Source organism: Artemia franciscana, unplaced genomic scaffold (genome assembly GCF_032884065.1).
Source record: "Artemia franciscana unplaced genomic scaffold, ASM3288406v1 PGA_scaffold_73, whole genome shotgun sequence".
NCBI lineage: Eukaryota > Metazoa > Arthropoda > Branchiopoda > Anostraca > Artemiidae > Artemia > Artemia franciscana.
This window is the reverse complement of record NW_027062708.1, coordinates 621,590-646,855: the sequence shown is the minus strand read 5'-3', so window position 1 is coordinate 646,855 and position 25,266 is coordinate 621,590. Positions and strand designations below refer to the sequence as shown.

General features: G+C 36.7%; 2 protein-coding genes across 5 annotated transcripts in view; one reads left to right on the top strand and one right to left on the bottom strand.

Annotated features, from left to right (window-relative positions):
• The window catches only part of LOC136042152 (kelch-like protein 28), an 80,003-nt gene that overhangs the window by 32,726 nt on the left and 22,011 nt on the right, over window positions 1-25,266 (top strand). The window contains exon 2 of the transcript XR_010621187.1: window positions 1,653-1,828. The gene's annotated coding sequence lies outside the window, so the exon portion shown is untranslated. The remainder of the gene's footprint in view (window positions 1-1,652; window positions 1,829-25,266) is intronic.
• The window catches only part of LOC136042153 (mitochondrial inner membrane protease ATP23 homolog), a 66,084-nt gene continuing 51,724 nt past the window's right edge, over window positions 10,907-25,266 (bottom strand). For all 4 annotated transcript variants that reach the window (XM_065727071.1, XM_065727069.1, XM_065727070.1 and 1 more), the window contains one exon: window positions 10,907-10,995. The gene's annotated coding sequence lies outside the window, so the exon portion shown is untranslated. The remainder of the gene's footprint in view (window positions 10,996-25,266) is intronic.

Genomic DNA, 25,266 nt, shown 5'->3' with positions numbered 1-25,266 from the left:
CATGTTTTGAGATAGCACATCTAATTTGGCTTCCGCTAATAAAAGCAGAAAATGATCTCTCACTCAAAATCCTTGATCAGAAGTGCCTAAGAGTATTTCCGAGCTTGGTCAAAGAAAAACCAAGGAAAACTTAATGCAAATGTGCAATTAGAAGCATTCATCATCCACTATCACTAGGAGCGAAACGCTCAGATAGTTTGGACACTTATACGGCGCCCAAGCGCGTACCTAACACACGAGTAGCTCGAAATTAAGCCCCCTTCCCAATGGATCAAAAAGCATGAATGTCAAACTAAATCATAGCAGCCAAAATGAAGAAAGACCTCAATCCCTGGACAGACTCTAGATGCACGGAGACATTCATGGTTAGAATTTCCCTCCCCTTCTAAATAGTAAACCAAGGAGAGTGACAGAATGTAGTCCAGTGTATCATTGGTGCTAGAGTCGGGTTGAACAGCCTACGTCTCGTCTCAAGTACAATTTGGTTCATTCAACCGAAATTTAACGTTCTTGTAAAAATAACACTAGAGCAAAATATTCACTTGAACCACGGTAAAATTGTCTGCTATTAAAAGATATAGTGCTAAACCAAACGTACTTTAATCAAAGAAAAAGACCTCGTCACAATTGAAGAAGTACTATCTTTTGAAGCCCAATCTCTAGGGTGAGACTTAAAGCCGCGTTTTATTTGAGACAAGATAGTTTCAGTTTGGGCTGCCGTTTCCAGTCTTGTTTTGCACAATTCCGTTTTATTTGAGCCTTTGTTTTGTTTCGTTTCGGTACTGCTTTTGACCAATATAACGCTGGAAAAGAGCTAGGCAGCTTACTATCAAAAGTTTTGAAAATCGGCGAATGTTTCTTGAGGGTTACTAGCTTTTTTAAAGTGAAGTCTGCCTTTTTTAGGATTCAAAAAGACACGAAGAACTGTAATTTGCTAGAGCCAGGGCATACCATATAGTAGGCACAGAAAAACAGTGCCGCACACATATCTGGAAAAATACTAACCTGGTTGGTCAACAAAATAAAAGAAGTCTTCATCCACATCCACCAGGTAAATATTTTCTGACACCATTTTCATGAAACAAGGGGTGAAACTACCTGGACGAACAAGTTTCCATTTTCGGGATCTAGTTCAGGAAAATGGTACGGTCCCTTACGGATATCGTAAATAGAACGGCTTTGAGCTTACTAAATATGTAAAAAAAACGCTATTAAGGAAACCGGACTGAAACTAGACTGAAACAAGACAAAATAAAACGCGGCATTAATAGTTTCAGCATTTATAGAGACTAGAGTGTATAGGAGGGTATTTAAAAAGAGACGTCAGTATGTTCTAATGTGTGCTGTAGTTCACATTTTGGAAGTCATTGGTATAGTTGCAATTGTGTCACGATGTTCCCTCCACAGAAAAACACCACATACCACATGGAGAGACCCCGAAATTTAAAGAGGAGTATATATCCTTAATTCAAGAGAGAATACATGTTACCTTTAATTAAAGGTAAAACACCTTTTAATGAACTAGATGACGAATTGTCTCCAATTAATATTTATTATTACCTCTTCTTATTATTTGAAACCCTAAAACTGTAGAGGTTAGCCTTTAACAGTTAATAAGTTTGACCAAGATTGTGCTCGTTCATTTTTTTCAGGGGAGAAGATTTAACAATAAACACGTAGACAGATTAAGGATGCAATAACACTAGCTGGTACGGATCACATTGTTCTTCCCGATAAACAATTACGAATTCAGTTTAATCAGTCTTTTCGCTAAGCAGGCTGGCCATTCAAAGATGGAAGCATAGCAAGGAATTGAAGGAAACGAAATGTATGCTTTTAATTCTACCAAAAGTTAATATTTCTGTAAATCAAAACAAAAGGCTCATACGAGCCATGGGTTAAATTGCCTTAGATGAGTACATAAATTTCACAATGATTCAGTACTTAAACGGAATTTAATTACAAGAAAAAGACAATGATACAACTATGGAAAAATTATTCTGAAATTAAGTCCAGTCAAAGCGAGAATACTCTAGAATTTTATCATTTGTTACGACAGCATAAAGTTAATGCATGAAAAAATTCATTATACCGTTAATTGAGTGACGCATCTTTCTTTAAATTAGATAATGATTTGTCTCAATAAGTACTTAGTTCCTATTTATTATAAGTTCCTATTATTGTCTTTTATCCGTATATTGTACTTACGCATTCACGAAAAAATTAGTCTTCAATCCTTATTAAGTTAGGCCCAGGTTATTTGCGAACATTTACTCTGTTGTGTGGCTTCAATTTTAATCGATGTCGTGATTCTTGTTTGATCGATGTCGTGTTCGTGCAATTTTTTTTCGGGAGGAGAAAAATGGTTTTTATTACCAAAAGAAAAAACGACAAGAGAAAGCTGAAGGATTTTATGTAGATATTTGAGCTGCACCAATTGTGTTATTTCCACCGAAATCGATCTCCAGATCAGGTTTTTCCGTCTTTTCGCTGAATAAGCAGAACAAAGCAACGAGTAGCTGTAAAATCCTAACAGAAGAGATGATAGGACAGCAAGTTCCTGAGTGAAACGAACTTAATTTTCTTGTAAAAATGAACATAAAAAAGAGTTCACGTGAGGAAACTGTGTGCAATACAAACGAGAGTAATAACACCGAATTAAGGTGTATGAAACCTTCAATGAAAATGACGAAACCAGATTAAGTCTTCGCTCCCAAAAAAAACGAGTAGCCCTAGGTTCGCATTACTTGCGTTTTTTGACATCAAGTAACTCACACATGCCTGATGCAGTGAATTAGGACAACTGCCATTATTAAATTGTACTACTGTATCTTACACCACAAACAGCCAAATTGGAACGCAGGATTGAGATTTGTGTATAGTTGTTGACTGGCGACAAATGGGCTTAATTTCAGTTTAAGGAAGTGTTAACCTCTTCAATGAAATATGTAGTTATGTGAAAATCTCAAAACAAACCTGAGCCTTGTTGATTAGTGTCTCAGGGTTCGGACAGGTCGGTTCGTTTCAAATTATAGGCTCTGTCCTATTTTTATAGGATTTCCCGAGCCCAAATATAGGCCAAATATAGGATTTGGAAGTCTCCGGGGCCAGATCTGTGGTAGATGGCGTGGGATGCCTGGTCACATACTTTTATTATTTCTCGAGTTTCTGTTTTTTTTTTCTTTTTTTTTTTTTTTTACTTCCAATACAAACTGTATAAATAGTAAAAAACAGTAAAAAATCAGATACACATACTGTGCCAACGATTGACTGCTACAGGTAAATTACTTGGAATCACTCTTGCTGTTTCTTGGGCATCAATTTCGATATGAGATCAGTTTTTCTCTTTGCAGGAGACTGCTCCATTCTCGCAAATTACAAAATCTGCTCTCTCTCACTTGTTCTGGACTTCACAGCTCTTTCAAGCAAAGAAACAGCTAGGCCAATATCTGTGGAACTGTTGGACTCGGCAGCCTTTTTCATTCTGTAGGTCGCTTCCTGAAGTAGAGTATCTGATACTGTTATCTTTTCTTACTCTAATATTCGAAGTTTTTTCTTTTTGCTTTCCAGGTCTTCTATTTCTTTTTTTGTTGTCAAGGACCTCCTGCAACTTCCACAGATTGTCCTCTTTGAAAGCTGCTTAGCCCTTCTCGGATAGCTCTTCTTTTTTCTTTTCATCCAGATATTGTTGATACCGAGACCGTGCGGAACGTGCCAGATTCAACAGTTCTTTTGAAATAAAAACCGTTCTGGTTTTCCTCCATGAAGTCTCAACGTGTCATATACCATGAGTCTCCCATCAAGAACGCATTCAGACAACAACGCCTGGTCTTCGCCGAGAATCCTAACAGAACGCGAGAGCTAACACTCAACATCTGCACTGCCATGCGATATCGTCAGCACCGCTTTGATAAGCTTGGTAAGTTCCGGGTACTTGCTGTCCCCGCGCTCATTCGCCAGTCTAAAATAATGGTTCCAAAAATGATCGATTCGAGTAATGTCCTCCCGGGGTCCAGCTTCCGTTCAAAAAAGCTACGTCTACGTCTGCAATGCTTCTTGAATCCTTCATGTTGATCGGACTCAAAAAGCGTAAAGCCTCTAGAAAACCATCTTTTTACAGAGGATATTTGTTTAAAATATGGCGAATACCCGCAATAAAATGTTTTCGCACATTGACATAGAAAATGGCTTTGTCTTTCAGTGTTCCTTTTTGACAGGAAGCTCGTTCCACATTTTCTGAAGCTATGGGCTTTTCTGAAAATGTTTCAGCAAGATTCAACATTTCTGGTGATAGATTTTCAGTTTCGGTCACGAAATCTGGACTAAAGACCTGTCCGCAAAACGCCACAACTAGATTTTGATCTCCGAGTGCAGCACATGAATAAGAGGCTCTTGTCTCTGGGACAGTTTGGTGGAACTCGTGAACAGTTCTGCTGAGGCTAGAACAAACTCAAGTTGGGCCTCATCATCGCACTTCTGATGTAAGCCACAATCTTCAGAAATTTGGGAGTGGACAGAAGTTTCTTCGGTTTTTTATCTCTCGGCACGAAGTTCAGGAAAGATTGCCGGCCACTGCTGCATGATACTAGCAAGGGCACGTCCAATTGTCAGCCAGCGGCTTGGGACACGCTTTATGAAAGCATTCTCCGGTACTTTCACTTTATTTGGCGCTTTCGATAGTCTTCACAACGTGCAGGGCAGCCGTCAAAAAATGAATGTACAAGAATAACTAAGTCGAAACTTTCCTTTCCGAGCACCTGAAGACCTTTCAAGAAAGCGTTATGGATTATATGGATGTTGCAAGTACCAATGTTCAACATTCCATTTCCCGTCAATTTCTTTTTTTCGGCATTGAACTTGTTCCAAACGCTTTTATTGACGTTTGGTCCGGCACTTCCAAGCGTGATCAGTTTTTCAAGCGGCAGCTGATTCTGCTCAATGGCTGACATAATCTTCCTATATAGGTCATCACTTGTCGCTTGGCCCATGAAACTTGTGCATAAATGTCTGCTCTGGATTTCGTTTCCGTATGAGGACCAATACTGAGCACGTATCTGTAACTCTTTCATACCAGCGTTGTTGGTTGTCTCATCATATTCTAGTACAGAATAGGACTAAATGTCCTTCACAAGCCTTTGCTTAAAGTAAGGATGCAGCGCATCGGTGATCAGATACGTGAGTTTCTTCGCACTTAGGCACATTCCGTCGGGGATCTTACCGGGGAAAATTGCATGGAAGGTTGTGACAGTAAGGTCTGAAGAGTCAGCAGACATGGAACTCTGTACCGTCTGAAGTACCCATATTAACTCAGCTTTATAAGCGGCATCACGCTCACAAAACATGTTTTTACCAACTAAGGGTTTATCCTTGGTTGTTTCATCAACTCAAGATTTTCCGGTCAAATGAAGCTGCAGTGGATGTAAATGAGCAGTAGCTACGGCTTTGTATTCTGCAGATTGCACATGTTGGCTTAGCTGAGCAATCCCAGCCTTGCAACCAAGATTTTTCAAGCAGAGTTTGCAAAAGGACAAGTACTGGTCGTTCCCAGTCTTATACCATTTGCCAATCTTTCTACTGCTGCAATCCATCTTAGCAAACCATGAAAAGACCATAAAAAGAAAAAATGTGGATATGTCCGAAACTGGGCCATATCAGCCTTTTAAATACCGTTCAGCCAGGAAACGCGTAAGTCACAAGAACTCCAGTCTCATTAAGCAGAGACTGCTAGCCTATATACTGATCTTCGCTCATTTCGGACAAGCCTAACATGACAAAAACAAACATAGGCTATTAAGTCAACACAACAGCATAGCCGAGGCAGAAGCAGCTAACTAAGCTCAACACAAAGCGTTAGTTAAGTTCGAACAGCTCAACTTTTGTAATTAATTATCAACCTACACCAAAAGACAGCACAGTCTACAAGCAGAGTCAAAAGCAAAGAAAGCACATCTTGGCTTGCTTAATGAGCAGTGAAAATTCCAAATCTCGAACAATGTTCTTAGTGCTCTTCAGCCGAAAATATAGGAATAATAGGATTTTAGCCAAAATATAGGCATTTTATAGGAGTGCATCAAAATATAGGAATTTATAGGCGAGTCCGAACGCTGTGTCACATACTCCTAGAACTCCTAATACTCCTAAGAACTTTTAACCTCCATCATTATTTTAACTGTACAATACTCTTTTTTTTCATACGAAGAGGCTAGATGACTGTCAAATGTTTGTTGATAGACAATCAATGCTGCCATTCATCCGATATTTTTTTTTTATGTTTTCCAAACAATAATGCTGGGTCAAAAGCCATCATCTTTGTGTATTTTATCATACTTTACAAAAAAAAAGAAAAAAAAGGACGACTAAGACTAAATAATTCTAAATTGTGGCTGAATGAGACGCTCCTTTCTCTTTATGTCACGTTATGGTACAAATAATACTAGAACAAAAAATAATTAATAGGTACAACCCATGTTTATATATTTAATCATTCTGTTACAAAGAAAATTCACGACTAAGACTAAACAATTTAAATTTTTCCTGGGAAACGACCTTCCTCTCTTTGTGTATCCCATTTTTCCAGCCATTGACTAGGGCAAATAGATTTGAAAACTCTTTTGAAATATTGACACGGTTCATAGTCTTCGCCTTTAATTTTCTGGCAACGATAGAAATCAATATAGCTTTGGTAGCAGTACCTAGAAAAACAACATGGTAGGAGTATCTAGGAAACGAATTTGGTAATACTACCTAGAAAAGAAATTTTACGACAGCACCTAGAAAAAAATTGCCAACAGTACTGAAAAAACACAGACATTTGTTTAAATAGGATATTGGTTTTTTTTTCCTTTCAAAATTCATTTTTTTTTCATGACAAATTGTTGCTCTAATGAATTTGATGATAGAAGCCTGATAACGGGTACCTTAACATAGGTCAAACTCTAACACTCGCCACTAGAACATCAAGATTACCTGATTTATTCAAAGCTAAAAGTGAGCTTAAATACTAATCCTGTGCTTTTCGATTTGTTTATTGCACCATCAGCAATTGCCTGCAGTAGGCACAGAAACCCATTAAAGGAAAAAATAAATTTCTTGAAATGGAAATATTTACATTTGGGTGCACCAGTACAGAGAGGAGGAGAGAGAAGAGAGGAGTGAATTCCTCCTCTCCTTCGTCAACGGGGTCTAGAAAAAACGATGTTGTGGATTTTGAACATGACCCCCCACATCTTGAAGAAAAAGGTGATGGACTTCTTGCAAAAGCAAAAATAAATGTAATTGATAGCCCACTCTTCAGTATAACAGAACTCAAATCCAATAAGTGAGCTGAAATGAATCATATAAACCAAACGAACTAGCTTGTAGAGCTACACTTCACAGAAAATCAAATTACTTTCTATTTTGAAAAAGCTTAATTAAAATTTAGCTGACACTCGACAACATACCTACTTAAATTTCTTTTTACAAACATTAGTTCTCTTAATTCCACCCAAAATCTTGCTTACAGCTGATATCACTGGATTGTCAAATTTGAATGTAAGTGGGAGCTTTATTCCGCTTATCCTCAATTAAAATCAAACTTAGTCTAAATAAAGTTCAGCTGATACTAAAGAGTACGCCAGTTTAAGGCTCTTTTTATCCAGACAATTCTTCCTAAATTCACCAAAAAAAATCATGTTTATAAAGCTTAATTCTTGGGAAATTAAAGTTGTAGTATTTAATAAGATTAACAGCAAAATCTTTATTTTGGTTTACCTGAAGTTTAAAATGCTAAATAACGATAACAGTAATGAAAAAGAACCTGAAATATAATGTATCAGTTACCATACAATATGTGTCTGACTTTAAACAAAAACAGACTAAAACAGACTTCTGTTGAAGAATTTGAGGATTTACGATAACAGTAAAACCTGAGAACCTGATAAGATTCTAAAACACAATGTATCAGTTACCATACAATATGTGTTTGACTTTAAACAACAAGAGCTAAGAGCTCATATGGCACTTGTGACGAGGCGAGAAGAGCTAAGAGCCAAGAGATCATATGGTATGAGCTCTAACAAAATTCTATGAATCAATAGATTGATTTAAAAAGGAAAATAAGAGGCTTAATGCCGGTCAGGATTTAAAATAAGAGCTCTGAGTCACGATGTCCTTCTAAATATCAAAATTCATTAAGATCCTATCACCCACTCGTAAGTTATAAATACCTATTTTTTCTAATTTTTCCTCTCCCTTTAGCCCCCCAGATGGTCGAATCTGGGAAAACGACTTTATCAAGTCAAATTGTGCAGCTCTCGGACACGCCTACCAATTTTCATCGTCCTAGCACGTCCAGAAGCACCAAACTCACCAAATCACTGAACCCCCCCCAACTCCCCCAAAGACAGCAAATCCAGTACGATTCTGTCAATCACGTATCAAGGACATTTGTTTATTCTATCAACCAAGCTTCATCCCGATTCCTCCACTCCAAGTGATTTTCCATGATTTCCCCCTCCAACTCCCCCCAATGTCAAAAGATCTGGTCGGGATTTGAAATAAGAGCTCTGAGACATGAATTCCTTCTAAAAATCAAACTTCATTAAGATCCGATCATCTATTCGTAAGATAAAAATTTCCCAATTTTCACGTTTTCCAAGAATTCCGGTTTCCCCCTCCAACTCCCCACAATGTCACAGGATCTGGTCGGAATTTAAATTAGAACTTTAAAGCACAAGATCCTTCTAAACATCAAATTTCATTAAGATCTGGTCACCCTTTCGTAAGTTACAAATACCTCAATTTTCAAAATTACCCCCCCCCCCCAATTCCACCAAAGAGAGCAGATCCGGTCTGGTTATGTCAGTCACGTATCTTAGACAGGTTTCTATTCTTCCCATTCAGTTTCATCCTGATCTCACCGCTTTAAGTATTCTTTAAGATTTCCGGTCCCCCCCAACTGCCCCCCATTACGCTTGATCCGGTTGAGATTTAAAATAAGAGATCTGAGTTACGAGTTCCTTCTAAATATGAAGTTTCATGAAGATCCGATCACTCCTTTGTAAGTTAAAAATGCGTCATTTTTTTCTTATTTTTCAGAATTACCCCCCCCCCCCCATTAGAGCGGATCCGTTCCAATTATGTAAATCACGTATGTAAGACTTCTGCTTATTTTTCCGCCAAGTTTCATCCCGATCCCTCCAATCTAAGCGTTTTCCATAATTTTAGGTTCCCTCACCCCAAACTTCCCCACAATGTCACCAGATCCGGTCAGGATTTAAAATAAGAGCTTTGAGACACGATATCCTTCTAAATATCAAATTTCATTGAGATCCGATCACCGCTTCGTAAGTTAAAAATGCCTCATTTTTTCTAATTTTTCAGAAATAGCCCCCCCCCCCAACTACCCCAAAGAGAGCGGATCCGTTCCGTTTATGTCAATAATCTATCTAGGACTTGTGTTTATTTTTCCCACCAAGTTTCATCCCGATCCCTCAACTTTAAGTGTTTTCCAAGTTTTAGGTTTCCCCCTCCCAACTCCTCCCCCCAATGTCACCAGATCCGGTCGGGATTTAAAATAAGAGCTCTAAGACACTATATCCTTCTAAAAATAAAATTTCATTGAGATCTGATCACCCGTTCGTAAGTTAAAAATACCTCATTTCTTTCTAATTTTCCAGAATCCACTATATGTCACTTGGTTAACACCAATTGCCATAAAAACAGACTAAAACAGACTTTTGTTGAAGAATTTGAGGATTTACGATCCTCACACTTAAAATACCATCATGTAATATTATTTGTTCCAAAGTACAGCAACAGTGTAGATAGTATTTGGCACTGATGTTGTTTACAAAAGAAGGCTGTTAAATTCGGAAATTAAGGAGAATAAAGATATATTTGCTGCCCCTTTGTAAATCAGGAAAATACCCCAAAAGATGCTTAGGTATGTAGAATGCTCATAAAATGGTACCTGGTAAGCAGTGACTAGGTTGGTCAAAGATTCCTTGCTTTAGGAATGAAAACAATTATCAAATAATTTAAACAAAGGAAAAAAAACATAAAAGTTAAATGAACCTGTTTCAAAAACATTTAAAGACAAAAACTTCCTAACATTTCCTTTAGCAGCATTAGACAACACCGAAAAACTAGTTCACATTTAGTTTGAATCTTTTCATATATTTTTATAGCTTTTTTATAAAAAAAAAATTCCAAATACAAATTCAATTGACATAATACAGCACAACAAAGTCTACTTTTGTCACATGAGACAGAGAAATGAAAATTTTACTAAAAAGGAAACTTCTTTGGTGGCCAAGGGGGAGGTTTTAAAAGGTTGTCAGGGGTGTAATAATAGCAACGCCTCTGTGGCAAGTTTTTTCCCAAGAGTGTATAAACAAACTAAATATTTAGTATTCTTGATAAATTTACATACAAACCAAATGATTTTTTCTCTTTATTTTGTATCCAAAAAAGGGGCTAGAAGGCCTTTCTCAAATTCCACAAAAACCTTCAATGTAGAAAAAATTCGGTTTCCCTTCTCCCCTAATTCCCTTAGGGGAGGAGAAAACTTTGAAAACTTACAGTATACAAGGGGATCATAGGCCAAAACCTGCCTCTCTGCATATGAGCATAATACAAAAGCATAGCAGTAAATAAAACAGAACAAGCAACAAATTTCGCCCGAGGCATGAAACATACTGACCTCAAACCAAAAGTAGATTACCGTGTTTAAAGTTTTACTATTTGGAGGGGATTAGAGAATTTTTTCATGGATGAAGAATCTAATTTTTCATATATACCACATTTTCACCCCTAAATATTGAAAGTTTTTTTGTCCTGTCTTCTAAAATATTCCAGGGGGTGGGTAATTTCCAGTATTGAGCACTACATAGATGATAACGACATTATATTAAATTTTCTTTACCTTGTCTGGTTAGTGTTTGGAAATCTAGGATCAAATGGAGCAGTTGCAAGCTTTGGTTCTCTCTCACTCATGATTGCTACTGACATAATCTGGAATGAAACATAACATATATATATATATATATATATATATATATATATATATATACGTAAGTACTGCTAATAAAAAGAAAAAGAAAAAAAACAACTACAACAAAAATGAGCAAATGCACTAATGGAACCTTTAGCAAAAACTATTGGGGCTTAATTACCTGATCTATCCTCACCAAAACACTGTCATAGATTCCTAACAACTTCTTTTACTCTGATCACAACATAAAATAAAATTTCATATCCAAATATCTAATCTTTTGGTATTCCCAAAATTTTCCAATAGTTTCCTAACAACCTCCAAAATACCCCTAGACATAGCATTGAGTTACAGAGTCTAAAAAGGGTAGCTGAAAAGCCATTGAGCAGCTAAGGACAAAGAACGGGTAGCCCCCAAGAAAAACTTGCGGAAATTTATGAAAGAATGGAAATTAAGCATCAAAGAGTAAATACTAGAGTGAAAAGGTCTTTGCAAGTTAAAAAAAGATTGATGGAACATATGCAACTTAATGTAATTTAGGCTTGCTACACGTGATTGATTGAAATAAAGCTGTAATGGGATAATTTCAATTAATTTTCAGTAAATTAAACCATTTTTTAATCTAGTAACACTTGCCAAATCATTTAGGCTAGCAACTGTTCTAAACCAAAGATTATAGGAAACTTATTAGTGGATACTAGCACTACTGCTAAAAATAAAAATGACCAGCACCATCTAACAATTGGCAACGCTTTACTTTTCTTTTAGCTTACCTTAAGCTGTAGCATACTTGTCTTTATAAGTTCTTTAAAACATAGATGAGGACAAGAAGGTAGAAATATGTCATCAGTGGTTCTACCACCAGCTTAAAATCAACTACCCTGGCTTAACCACAATATGTGCAGATTAAATTTCAAACACAACATCAAGATCAATTTTCGAAGCCAGGGTTTACCCACCCCCCTCCTGCGGCCGATTAGTCTCCAATCACTTTTGATTTACAAAACAAGGACTAGAACTCTCAATTTCTGGTCTAATGAGCATCCTCTGAAGTTTCTGCAATTACGAGATGGAGATGTGAATGAGGAAGAGGCAGTCTCCCTCCTATATGAAATAAAATATGCTCATTTTGGGCTTTAATCCTGCTCTTTACTTTCATAATAGCAACGTAGATCGGAAATATTCCCAGAAATCACAAGGGAGTAAATATCCATTTTATATTTTTGATGCGTATTTTTGTAACCCCTCTCCATCCTCTCCTCTCATCTCTCCCTTAGAAATAATTATGTATTTATTGGAAGTTTCAATGACAGTTGGGATGTTTTGGCATTAAAATGCACCTACTGAGGTATCTCATTCTCTCTAACTACAAAACAACCAGAGAACCCCATTGCAGAAGTTTTAGTGTCTTTGTACGTTTTGTAATTTGTCATTGCTTACACAGCAAATACAGATAGCATTTGCTATTTCAAAACATATGGACATTTTTCGTGGGGGATTTTTCTTCAGGGGAGAGGGATTGTCTAGGAAAATTTTTGGGAAGAATTTCCTTTCAGCAAGGATCAAATTGTCTGGCAAGATTTTTCTGATGAAAAATGTGGGTAATGTCCCCAAGGGTGCTGCAAGGTGACACTTTCCTTCTTGTTGCACAAAAAGGTTTCTAGTATTTATTTTCATCCCTTATTTAACTGAAGTAATTTGCTTCATAACGCACTTATCTCTTATTAAGGAGGGATGACAGGCGAGGAGATACCAAAGGAGTATGTTTCAATGGCCCAATTTTCCAAGCCTCACTGACCCTTAAGACGAAAACTAAATGAGTTTTTGGGACTTGTTGGTATAATTCTTCTCACTTCCCGTGTATACATTAAGTCTATGCCTTAATTGTTGATGCTGAGGTAGGAAGGGGAGTAGTAATGTTCTAGTAGTAGCCAAGTTGATCCAGGTCATGTTTGATAAATTTAAATAAATGCCAGAAACATGTTTGTGCAATAAGAAGGGATGTGCCACCTTGCAGCATCTTTGTGGACATTAACCACACTTTTCCATGGAAAAAACTTGCCAGAAAATTTGATCCCTGTTGAAAATCTCCCCTGGAAAATTCCACCATAAAGTTCTCTCAGTATATAAAACTGTGCATCCAGATGAAAAAAAGACAAATAAAAAGAATTTTGAAGAAAGTGTCAGAGCAATTCTTCCCAAAAATTTTCTCCCCTCTCTCTTAAACCCCCCCCCTCAAAAGAAAACTCCTTCATAAAAAAATTCTGTATGTTTCCCATTAACAGATACTATCTGTAAACATAAATTACAAAACTTAAAAAGGGACTTAAACTTCCACGATGTCATTTTATGATTGTTTTCAAACAGTTTGTGGTAGCAAACTGTAATTAAGGAGCAACATGGCTCAATAGTAAAAAACTCTAAAAAATTGAATTTTGATACCAATAGATACAAATTTCCATTATTTTCAACTAAGAGGGAAACACCCCTAAAAGTCACAGAGTCTTAATGAAAATCACGCCATCAGATACCAATAGAAACATAAAAAAAAAAAAAATCAGATTTTTATCCTCATTTCAAATATCTAAGTTTCGACAAGTTTAGTCTTACCCATCAAAAGTTACAAGCCTGAGAAAATTTGCAATATTTTCAGCAGAGGGGGAAACACCCCCCAAAAGTCATAGAGTCTTAATAAAAATCACATCATCAGATTCAGCATATTGGGGAACCTTACTGTTGATGTTTCAAGCTCCTATCTGCAAAAATGTGGAATTTATGTGGAAAATGTTAGACCAGATCACAGATGTTCTAGTGCCCTTTTTAAGAGACCAAAAAAATTGGAGAGTATCTAGGCTCCCTTCCATGCTCGTTTTTTCCCAAAGTCACTGGATCAAAGTTCTAGTCAAAAAAATGAATAACTATGTCTTTGAGGATGACTTAATCCCCCAGAGTCCCTGGGAGAATAGCTGCAAGTTATGAACTTTTTCGTGAGGGATTTTTTTCTGGAAGGGGGGTCGAAAGCAGGGGTTACGTGGGAGGATCTTTCCATGGAGGAATTTTTCACGGGGGAAGGGAATTTTTCTATGAAGGGGGTGCTGGATTTCCCAGCATCATTTAAAAATACGATCAGATATTAAATAAGAAAACAATTTTTTTCAGCTGAAAGTAAGGAGCAACATTAAAACTTAAAACGAATGGAAATTATTACGTATATTAGGGAGTTTCGCCCCTCGTCAATATCTCACTATTTACACTACAGGTTTTTTAGTACTTTCAATAGGGCTATTTATTCTATGTAAACGACCTTTGAGAGACTTTTGCTTTTTTTAGGGATGAGGGAGGGTACAAAAAAAACACAAAAAGACACATCAAAATGTGAAGTTGATCTTCAATCCCTCTTTACATATGGGAATATTTCTGGTCTCCACTGTTACAATGAAAGTAAAGAGTAACATTAAATTCCAAACGAACGGAATTTGTTCTGTACAGGAGGGGAACTGTCCCTTCCTTTTCCCTAACTCCACATCATGGTTTCAGAACTTCTAAGGGTGCTAATTACATCAAAAATTGAGAGTTCTAGTCTTTTTTATAAGTCAAAGGTCCAGACATAAGGGTATTTTCCCACGGCGGGGGGGGGGGAGAATGGTTAACCAACTGGGCCCATCAATTTTAGCAATAATTCCTAGTCAAAATTATTCCATTTATTTATAATAAACAGATGGATAACAGTTTGGTTTATGGTTTAGCCTTCTTTCAATATAAGCTATAAAGGCCACATTATTACTTCATTAAACACATAAAATTCCTATTTTTCATTATCTTCAGAGTTATTTCCAGTTCAGTTGTATACCAGCCATTCACCATAACTGCACTCCAGCCCCATCCCCATAATGCCTGGATATAGTCCTAGGCCATATAGTAATGTTTGTGGAAAATTTTGGAATTAATACAGATACACTTTAGATGAGGAATAAAAAAAATACAAACCAAGGAAAGAGGCAAACTTTTGTGCATAAACTAGGACTATATCCATGAACCAGCAGGAAGGGGGCCTCACACACAGTTGCAATCATAACTATTTTTATATTTGAAAATGCTATTGAACAAAGAAACAAATAATATTTTCTTTTTCTGCAATGATTTCTAGGTAATCTTGGTTCCAGATTCATTTCCTGGAGAAATGAGATATACTATTTGGTCCCAAACTCAACCTTCTAAGCATAATAGGTGCTGTTGTGAGAATTAAATTTCAGGCCCTCCCCTCTAATGCCTGGATATAGCACTAGGCTATACCAAAAAGTTGGCCGGGAATTTAAATTACACAATCAACTAATGCATTAGTGATGGGGGATAGAAGGAGAGGACCTATGATGCAAACTGTCATGATAGTGTCTATCATATTTGGAAAAATGGTCGATTTGGGGGATTTGAAAGTATTACTATTTTGTACTTATAATGTCTAGTTCAGAAAAGAAATTCTGCACCAATTTCTATGATACAAGAGAATAGTAGCACCTATTCATAGCACCAAATACCCTAGGCAACTAAAACTGCACACATTTTATGAATAAGGTTTCAGTACAATTTTAGGTGATGGACTTCTCATTACCTTTGAAGAACATAATTCAATTAGGAGAGCAGAACTTTTAGAAGAAAAAAATTCAGAGCCTAGGAGTATCTTCTCACAATCTGACCTCTATTTTTAAGGCTTAGAAAACTGCATAGAAGATAAGTATGAAAATAGAAGGGGAAAGAAATGTGTTTTCATAGCTTTGGTTTGAGTCACCCTTACTAGGCAACAATTTTTCACAGGACCTCTTCTAAACATTATTACACATTTGGATGTGGACAAAAGCCCCATGACACAACAAAACAGTAGTATCATTTGACACCCTATTAATAATTTCCAAACAAAATGGTGTTTGTTTCCAAACAAAACAAAATTAAAAATCTGATGATTGCAGACAGCCCCCTCTCCTCATTGAACCAGATAGCCATAGACTGTACAATACATTCTTGCTGATTTCATGTTCTTTTATATCAGCATTGTTTCTTATTTTGAATTAACTATTGATGAGAAATAATTACAAAGGTAATAAAAGCCAATCAAGCCAGCAAAGTTTTGCAAATAGAATAGGCACAGGAGAGGGCAACAAGATGCAACAATTTGGAAACTTTCTTATTTTTCAATACGAAATGAAATGGTAATTCTTTTTTTTTATAAGTGTGTAATTCAGAAGAGACCACAAAAAAGACTGTTAACCATTCCTTTGACTCTAGTTTTGAAAACACAATTCTAATGATTTAAATTGGATCTTAAATTATAGTAGGATTTTTGATTAATTTATGGTATAAGACAGAAATCAGATAAAAAAATTTATAATTTAATTTCCTATTTAATGATTGTTACCAAAGTATCAACCACCACTGTTTACAAATATACCAAGCTCCCCCTTCCCTTCTCCATTCTAATATAGCTGGAAATAAGCATAGACTTTGAGCAAAAATTTCCTGGTTTTTGTTTAATGACCTTAAAATAAATACTAGATACACCAACTCGCAAGTTGCAAACCCCTCATTGCATCTAGTAAAAGTTACAAGCCCCTCATCACTAAAGATGATTGTAGTCTAACAGCCAAATATTACTTACAAGTCTCTTACATGTCTTACCACTGGAACCAAATTGTTCTTATCATCAAACACACCAGAGACAAATAATAGGTACACCAACTAGCAAAAGTTGCAAACCCCTCATTGCAGAAGATGATTATTAACTAACAGCCGACTGTTGCTTAAAACTCTCCTATATGTCTCACAATTGGTATTGACCTATTTTTGGTTTCAGTGTGTACCTTACTACTGAAGTTGTCCACCCCTTTAAACTTTCAAACTGGTATATCTCATGAAGAAATTTTTCTACCAAAAAATGGATGAAACATACTTTGATCAGCTCATCAAGAGCTATCAACTGCCTTCAAAAAAATCTATCTGTCTTAGTTCTGGAGTTGACTTTTTGCAATAGGAAGTTTCTAACATCACCACTTAGAAAGGAGCAAAGGATGAAGTCAAATTTATTTAGCAATGAGAGAACCCATAAAGTTTAAGAGGTACATCTGATACATTTCTCTACTGCAATCCGAAGTGGAAAAAAACAAATGATAAACTCAGCTGAAATCACAAACAGAAATGTGTAGAAACAATAGATTAGCAGCACTTTTGGTCCCTATTTTTTAATTTCTGTAGTTTTTTATGGCACTTGGTATCAACCAAGTGACATATAGCAATCGCAAATTCTGTTGGTCCCGGTTTTGCTACTTTAGGCACTTCCAGGTAAGCAAGGATGTTGAAATTTCGCAAGAGTATCAGGAAAAATAGAAAAAATGAAGTATTTTTAACTTATGAGCAGGAGATGGGATCTTAATGAAATTTGATGTTTGGAATGATATTGTGTCTCAGAGCTCTTATTTTAAATCCCGACCGGATCTGATGACATTGGGGGGAGTTGGAGGGGGGAAACCTAAAATCTTGGAAAACACTTAGAGTGGAGGGATTGGAATGAAACTTGATGGGAAAAATAAGCACAAGTCCCAGATACATGATTGACATAATCAGAACGGATCCGCTCTCTTTGGGGTAGTTGGGGGAGGGGGGTAATTCTGAAAAATTAGAAAAAAATGAGGTATTTTTAACTTACAAGCGGGTGATTGAATCTCAATGAAATTTGATGTTTAGAAGGATATCGTATCTCAAAACTCTTATTTTAAATCCTGACCAGATCAGGTGACATTGGGGGAAGTTTGGGGTGGGGGAACCTAAAATCATGGAAAACGCTTAGATGGGAGGGATCGGGATGGAAACTTGGTGGGAAAAATAAGCAGAAGTTTGACATTTGTGATTTACATAATTGGAACGGATCCACTTTATTGGAAGGGGGGGGGGGGCTAATTCTGAAAAATAAGAAAAAATGATGTATTTTTAACTTATGAAGGAGTGATCGGATCTTCACGAAACTTAATATTTAGAATGATCTCTTATTTTAAATCTTAACTGGATCAAGCGTAATTGGGGGGGGGGGGCAGTTGGGGGGGGGGGGACCAGAAATCTTAGAAAATACTTAAAGCAGTGAGATCAGGATGAAACTGGATGGGAAGAATAGGAACCTGTCTAAGATATGTGACTGATATAACTGGACCGGATCCACTCTCTTTGGTGGAATTGGGGGGGGGGGGTAATTTTGAAAATTGAGGTATTTGTAAATTACAAAAGGGTAACCAGATCTTAATGAAATTTGATATTTAGAAGGATCTTGTGCTTTAAAGTTCTAATTTTAAATTCCAACCAGATCCTGTGACGTTGGGGGGAGTTGGAGGGGGAAGCCGGAATTCTTGGAAAACGTGAAAATTGGTGTATTTTTATCTTACAAATAGATGATCGGATCTTAATGAAATTTGATTTTTAGAAGGAATTCATGTCTCAGAGCTCTTATTCCAAATCCCAACCAGATCTTTCGACATTGGGGGGAGTTTGAGGGGGAAATCTTGGAAAAACACTTGGAGTGGAGGAATCGGGATGAAGCTTGGTTGATAGAATAAACAAATGTCCTTGATACGCGATTGACAGAATCGTACTGTATTTGCTCTCTTTGGGGGAGTTGGGGGGAGGGGTTCAGTGATTTGGCAAGTTTGGTGCTTCTGGGCGTGCTAGGACGATGAAAATTGGTAGGCGTGTCAGGGAGCTGCACAATTTGACTTGATATCGTGACTCAGAGCTCTTATTTTAAATCCTGACCGGCATTAAGCCTCTTATTTTCCTTTTTAAATCAATCTATTGATTCATAGAATTTTATTAGAGCTCATACCATATGATCTCTTGGCTCTTAACTCTTCTTGCCTCGTCACAAGTGCCATATGAGCTCTTAGCTCTTGTTCTATTTATCATTCAAAGAAGATATATTGGCTGTGCAGCTGGGTAAATGCTGCATATATTTAACAGTTTTAGATTTTAGTCCATCTTCAACTTGAAACTGGTGCCTGCAAGAACAGAGCTTTCCAGTCAAAAGCAGAAACATGGTTTGATGAAATGAAAGCTTCACTGCATAACTTCAGATAGTTCTCTCTCACATAGGCTATAAAACTCCAAGTCACTTCACACACTATAGGCTCTGGATCAAGGACAAGCAAAAGCCATCCTTTTTGGCCCTAGGTAAGAGCTTTATGAAGGTTTCTAAAATGCAAAGTCATATTCATCAATCCAGCATACAGTCCACACTTCCCATAAAAACCCCAGAGGTTAGATCCTTACCCCTTTCTAGGAATAAGCCAAAATTGGGGTGCTAGGAACAAAAAACAAGAGCTAAGAGCTCAAATGGCATTTGTGACAAGGCTGGACGAGCCAAGAGCTCATATGGTATGAGCTCTAGCAAAATTCTAAGAATCAATAGATTGATTTAAAAGGAAAATTGGAGGCTTAATGTCAGTTGGGATTTAAAATAAGAGCTCTGTGTCATGAGGTCTCCTTCTAAATATTAAAATCCATTAAGATCTGATCACCCACTAGTAAGTTATAAATACCTCATTTTTCCTACTTTTTCCTCTCCCTTCAGCCCCCCCCCCAGATAGTCTAATTGGGGAAAATGACTTTATCAGGTCAATTTGTGCAGCTCCCAGACACGCCTACCAATTCCCATCATCCTAGCATGTCCAGAAGCACCAAACTTGCCAAAGCACTGAATCCCACCCCCTAACTCCCCCAAAGAGAGTGGATCCAGTACAGTTACGTCAACCACGTATCTACAACATTTGCTTATTCTACCCACCAAGTTTCATCCCCATTTCTATACTCTAAGCATTTGCCAAGATTTCCTGTTTCCCCCTCCAATGTCAACAGATTTGGTTGGGATTTGAAATAAGAACTCTGAGACACGAGTTCCTTTTAAATATCAAATTTCATTAAGATCTGGTCACCCATTTTTAAGTTAAAACTTCCTCAGTTTTTTTTTAATTTTTTCAAATCAACACCAACCAGCTCCTCCAAAGTGAATAGATCCAATCCAATTATGTCAATCATGTATCTATAACTTGTGCTTATTCTTCCCATTAATTCTTCCCATTAAGTTTCATCCCAATCTCTCCACTCTAAGTATTTTCCAAGATTTCTGTTTCCCCCTTCCAGCCCCCTATGTCCCCAGATCCGATTCGAATTGAAAATGGAGCATCTGAGACATAAGATCCTTCTATATATCAAGTTTCATTAAGATCCGATCAACCATTCATAAGATAAAGATACCTCAATTTTCACATTTTCCAAGAATTCTGGTTTCCCCCTCCAACTCCCCCCAATGTCACCGGGTCTGGTTGGGATTTAAAATAAGAGCTCTAAAGCACAAGATCTTTCTAAATATCAATTTTTATCAAGATCTGATCACCTGTTTGTAAGTTACAAATACCTCATTTTTCTAATTTTTCCAAATTACTCCCTCCCCTCCAACTCCACCAAAGAGAATGGATTCAGCCTGGTTATGTCAGTCATGTATCTTGGATATGTTTTAATTCCTCCCACCAAGTTTCATCCTAATCTCTCTGCTTTAAGTATTTTCCAAGATTTCCAGTCCCCCCTGATGACGCTGGACCTGGTCAGGATTTAAAATGAAAGATCTGAGTTATGAGACCCTTCTAAATATGAAATTTCATTAAAATACAATCACTCCTTTGTAAGTTAAAAATACACTTTTTGTCTGATTTTTCAGAATTAACCCCCCCCCCCTAACTCCCCCAAATAGAGCGGATCCATTCTGGTTATGTCAATCATGTATCTAGGACTTCTGCTTATTTTCCCCACCAAGTTTCATCCTGATCCCTCCACTCTAAGCATTTTCCGAGATTTTGGGTTCCCCCCTCCAACTCCCCCTAATGTCACCAGATCTGGTCAGGATTCAAAATGATAGCTCTGAGACACTATTTTTTCCTAACATCAAATTTCATTAAGATCCCATCATCCATTCATAAGTTAAAGACACTTCATTTTTTATCTGGTCCCTGATACGCCTGCCAATTTTCATCATCCTAGCTTACCTGGAAGTGCCTAAAGTAGCAAAACCAGGAGACTGGCAGGAGGAGACTGACAGAATTTGTGATTGCTATATGTCACTTGGTTAATACCAAGTGCCATAAAAAAGGAAAAATAAAACAAAGCTTTTTAATGAATGATCTTAACAGGCATTTATATCATGACTTTAAGAAACAAACAATTCCAACAAGGTTGAATATGTAACAATTCTAACTTATGTTTTACCCAATTATATTGCTTCATATTTTTAGAATACTGAAAAACATATTCAGTGGTTCAGTTGCATGAAGGTTAAGTTAAATGGGGTTTAGTTGCATAAGGGTTAAGTTAAATAGGGTTCATTTACACAAACACCTTACTCACTGCCTTACTTCTTACACATTATTTGTGACTATTATTTCAAGCTTGTATTACTCAGTAATATGTTCCAACTGCACTTTTGGAAGCTTTTTTTTTACCTGTATCTTAAAGAAGGGTGAAAACCAATAGATTTGTAAATGATAATGACAAAATATCATTTGCTCCATTATTGGTAAGCTTTTTGAAATGTTGATCTTCAAAGAAATCTACAAAAGGTGCAACAATGAAGAAAACTAGTTTGTATTCAAGAAAGGCTTGGACATGAATAACAGACATGCAACTTTTATGGCAATTTTAGACTGCTATTGCATACTGAAAAAGAATCTATATGCATTGACAATAAACATTTCAAAGGTGTTTGGTTCCTCTATTCATTCACAAGCTATTCTTTCTCTGTTGAGAAGTGCAAATAAACCCTTTGGTCTGTAGTCTCTTATGGAATTGACATGCCATGTGCTGCTGGGTAGCCAGCTTTGCAACTCTTTTAAGTGCAACTCTTCATGTAAAACAGTGATTCATTACTATTTGGATTCATTTATATTTGGATTTAGGATGAAATTCTGATGCTAAAGATGAGTATATTTCTTAACTCCTCATTAGGCTAGTGAGTTAATCAGGAATTACCCCAATTTCAGGCTTAGACCAAAAGAAGAAATGTAATTGCACTACTTCAACATTGTGCTAACTTTTTACACTGCCTAAGGGGTACATGCAATACCAGGGGGGGGGGTAATTGTTTAGTTATGTCACAAGCTGTCTAAAATGTGTATTATTGCATATGTCAAGATTCTGATTACCTTAAACCCTTAAATTACCTTAAATCGCATTTGCCAGCGAGATAAGGTGGTAGATCCTCCTGTAGTTCTTGCTGGTGGTGAGTGATGTAATTATGTTGGCTTAGCTTCCCAGTCCAGCCTCCACTCAGCCCTTTCCCAGTCCCTGTCAACTCCAACCTTGAAGGAGTGGGGTGTCTCAGCTTGGATGGTAGACTTGGATAGGCTATTCCAGAGGGGGACCACCAGAATGGAAAAGAAACCACATCATTCCCTTCTCCGACATCCAGGCAGGTGAAGCTTAAGACTGTGACCTCTCGAATTGTTAGCCAAAGAGGGGGTGAAGATCTGGTTCAGGTGACTGGATTTGAAAATTTTGCGTGCCATGATCACATCTCCTCTATATCTTTGATAGGTGAGGGTTGGAAGTTTCAGAGATCCTAGGCGATCCTGGTAAGGGACATTATTTAAGCCACAGACCAGTTTGGTTGCTCCCTTTGGACACTTTCAAGGGCTCTTGTGTCCATTTTATTTTTGGGAAAGGCCAAAGTCAAGCCAAGCTCAAGGTGGGGACAGACAAGGGATTTATAAAGTTTTATAACCACACATGACTTTTTGGTTACAAAAGAACACTTAATGATTCTGAGAGCTTGATTAGCTTTTGCAACCTGAGCCTGAGTGTGGCTGTGGAATTTTAAATCTTTGTCCACAATGACGCCTAAGTCTCTTTCCTTGGCAACTGCTTCCAACTGATCACACCCTATATGGTAGGGATGGTGGGGATTATTGTGCCCTAAGTGCAGTACCTTGCATTTTGTTGCATTGAATTGTAGGGCCCAAGTTGATGACCAAGAGGATAGCCTGTCAAGGTCCAGCAGAATGCAGGCTCTTTCTTCTTCAGTTTCAGCAGGCCCAATGAGCTTACAGTCATCAGCATATAATGTTAAAAGGTTGCATAGATAAGTTGTACAGTCGTTAATATATATGCTGAACAACATTGGCCCAAGGAGCCTGATGATTGCATATTGTTTCTTTGTCATTATTAGAGAAGCACATCCATTTTTTAGCTTTCTAAAATCCCTCTCCAACAAGACTAAAAATGTGTTAAGTGGACAGGGTTTTGAAGCCAAGGGAAATGTTGAGGGTGGAAAATATGAATAAATAATGACATAGAAACAATATGTAATCATCAAAATCTAGCAGTAAATTTGACAGTTTGTATAATTGACTTACCAATAAAGAGAACATATCATTTGATGCCTTTTTCATGTTCTTGATGATCATGACCAACAGGTACTCTTTCATCCATCATACTGTGACAAGGTTTCATGTTCTTTATAAATATAATAATTGCTTCTAATCCCAAATTCAAATTTAAGCACTTTTTAACCTAACCTAACCTTGTTATAAATCATTTTAGCACTGAAAAAATGTAGCATTTTTTTTTTTTGAAACAACCAAGAAATGATGATGCTAAGAAAACATAGTATTATTTTGTCAAAAACAAGCAATAAATCATACTTTAATTGAAAATTTGTCATTTTTAGGAGCTCAAAAAGTACTTAAGTTTGAATTTGCCATATAAGCTTGCCATATAAGCAATGCATAAAAGGCATCAAGTGGTAGGCTATATTCATTTTATTGGTAAGTCAGTTATATTAATTGTCATAATTTTACAAATCTAGCTAGGCCTATATGCAGTATTTCAAAAAAAAAAATCACAAAAAATAAAATATCCTGCCTTCAAACTTTTAACACCACAGATTCTTCTCTTGAATACCCTCAATTTCTGGTGAAAATGGTGTTGCAGTAATAAAACATCATAAAGATAACAAACAAGGCTTAGCCAATCAGCAAAAAATAGATCATAAACATCAACTAACAATTCAACCAATCAGAAGTTTCTTAATTATCTTTTGACTTCCTATTATACTCCTACACAAATTAGCCTACCAGTGATAAGTAGAATTAGTATTTAAGATATAATTTCATTCATATTGTAAAACCCTAACTTTTCCCTTGGCTTCAAACCCCTGTCCACTTTATGCATTTTTAGTTTGCCCCATGGAGGAGGAGGTTCAACCAGAATTGGATGCACTTCTACAATTAGCATTTCCAAGTACTATTCCAGTTTAGACAGCTTGTGACAAAACTAAACAATTACTTCAGGCGAGAAAGGGATAATGGGTCACAATCATGACTTTAACTATTGAAAAAGTAGGCTAGTCTACATAAAAATAGCAATCTAAAAAATACTTCTATTTTTTTAGCATGTCTCCTTGTGGAGAGCCTCTATTCTACGTAGTGAGCTGCTTTGAATTGAAATAAAAGAAAACATATGTATGTTTGTACTAATATTACTGTACTGTATGTACTAATATTAAGGCAAATAATTTATAACCTTCTACTCCAGAAAATTTTTAGATGTAAATCTTTTCTTTTTCGATTTTCGAATGTCTTCGTAGATGGCAGTAGATGCTATTCGAATATGGATTTTGACTCATTCTTAAGAACAAATGGCTAAATTGTCTTAAGCCTCAAAAGAAGGAAGACGAATTTTATTTCAAGAGATCTTAAGGAAGAAACTTGAATTTGTTTGCTGAGGGAAAAAATTTTCAAGGGGATAATTTTAAAATACCTATTCTATAAACGTACACTGCAACCCTTGAAGTTTGTAATCATTTTCATTCAAACCGACTTCCAATTTCATCATCTTTATAATAAGTGAAATAACAAATTCCTTTGGTGCAACAAAACTAACCCACGGTTCAAAAAGCGAAAATTAAAAGGAAATCTTACTTTGTGTGCTGTTGCGATTAAAATTTTTGGCCGAAGAATATGAAGATATTCTTTCAAAAAATGCAAGTGGTGATTCTGAAATTTAATAATTTGACTCCATTTTTATCGAGAAGGTGTGTTCCTGTGAAGCTGCGAAGTCATAGTTGCCATATATTTAGTTCATTTTGATTTATAAGAGTTTCTACCGATTAAGTCCGATATTGACTCTTTGGGAGAAGAGTGAATTTATATTTTTAATTATGAAACATCAACGAAAACGGATGACTGATTTTCAAGGTTATTTGGCAGGGAGTT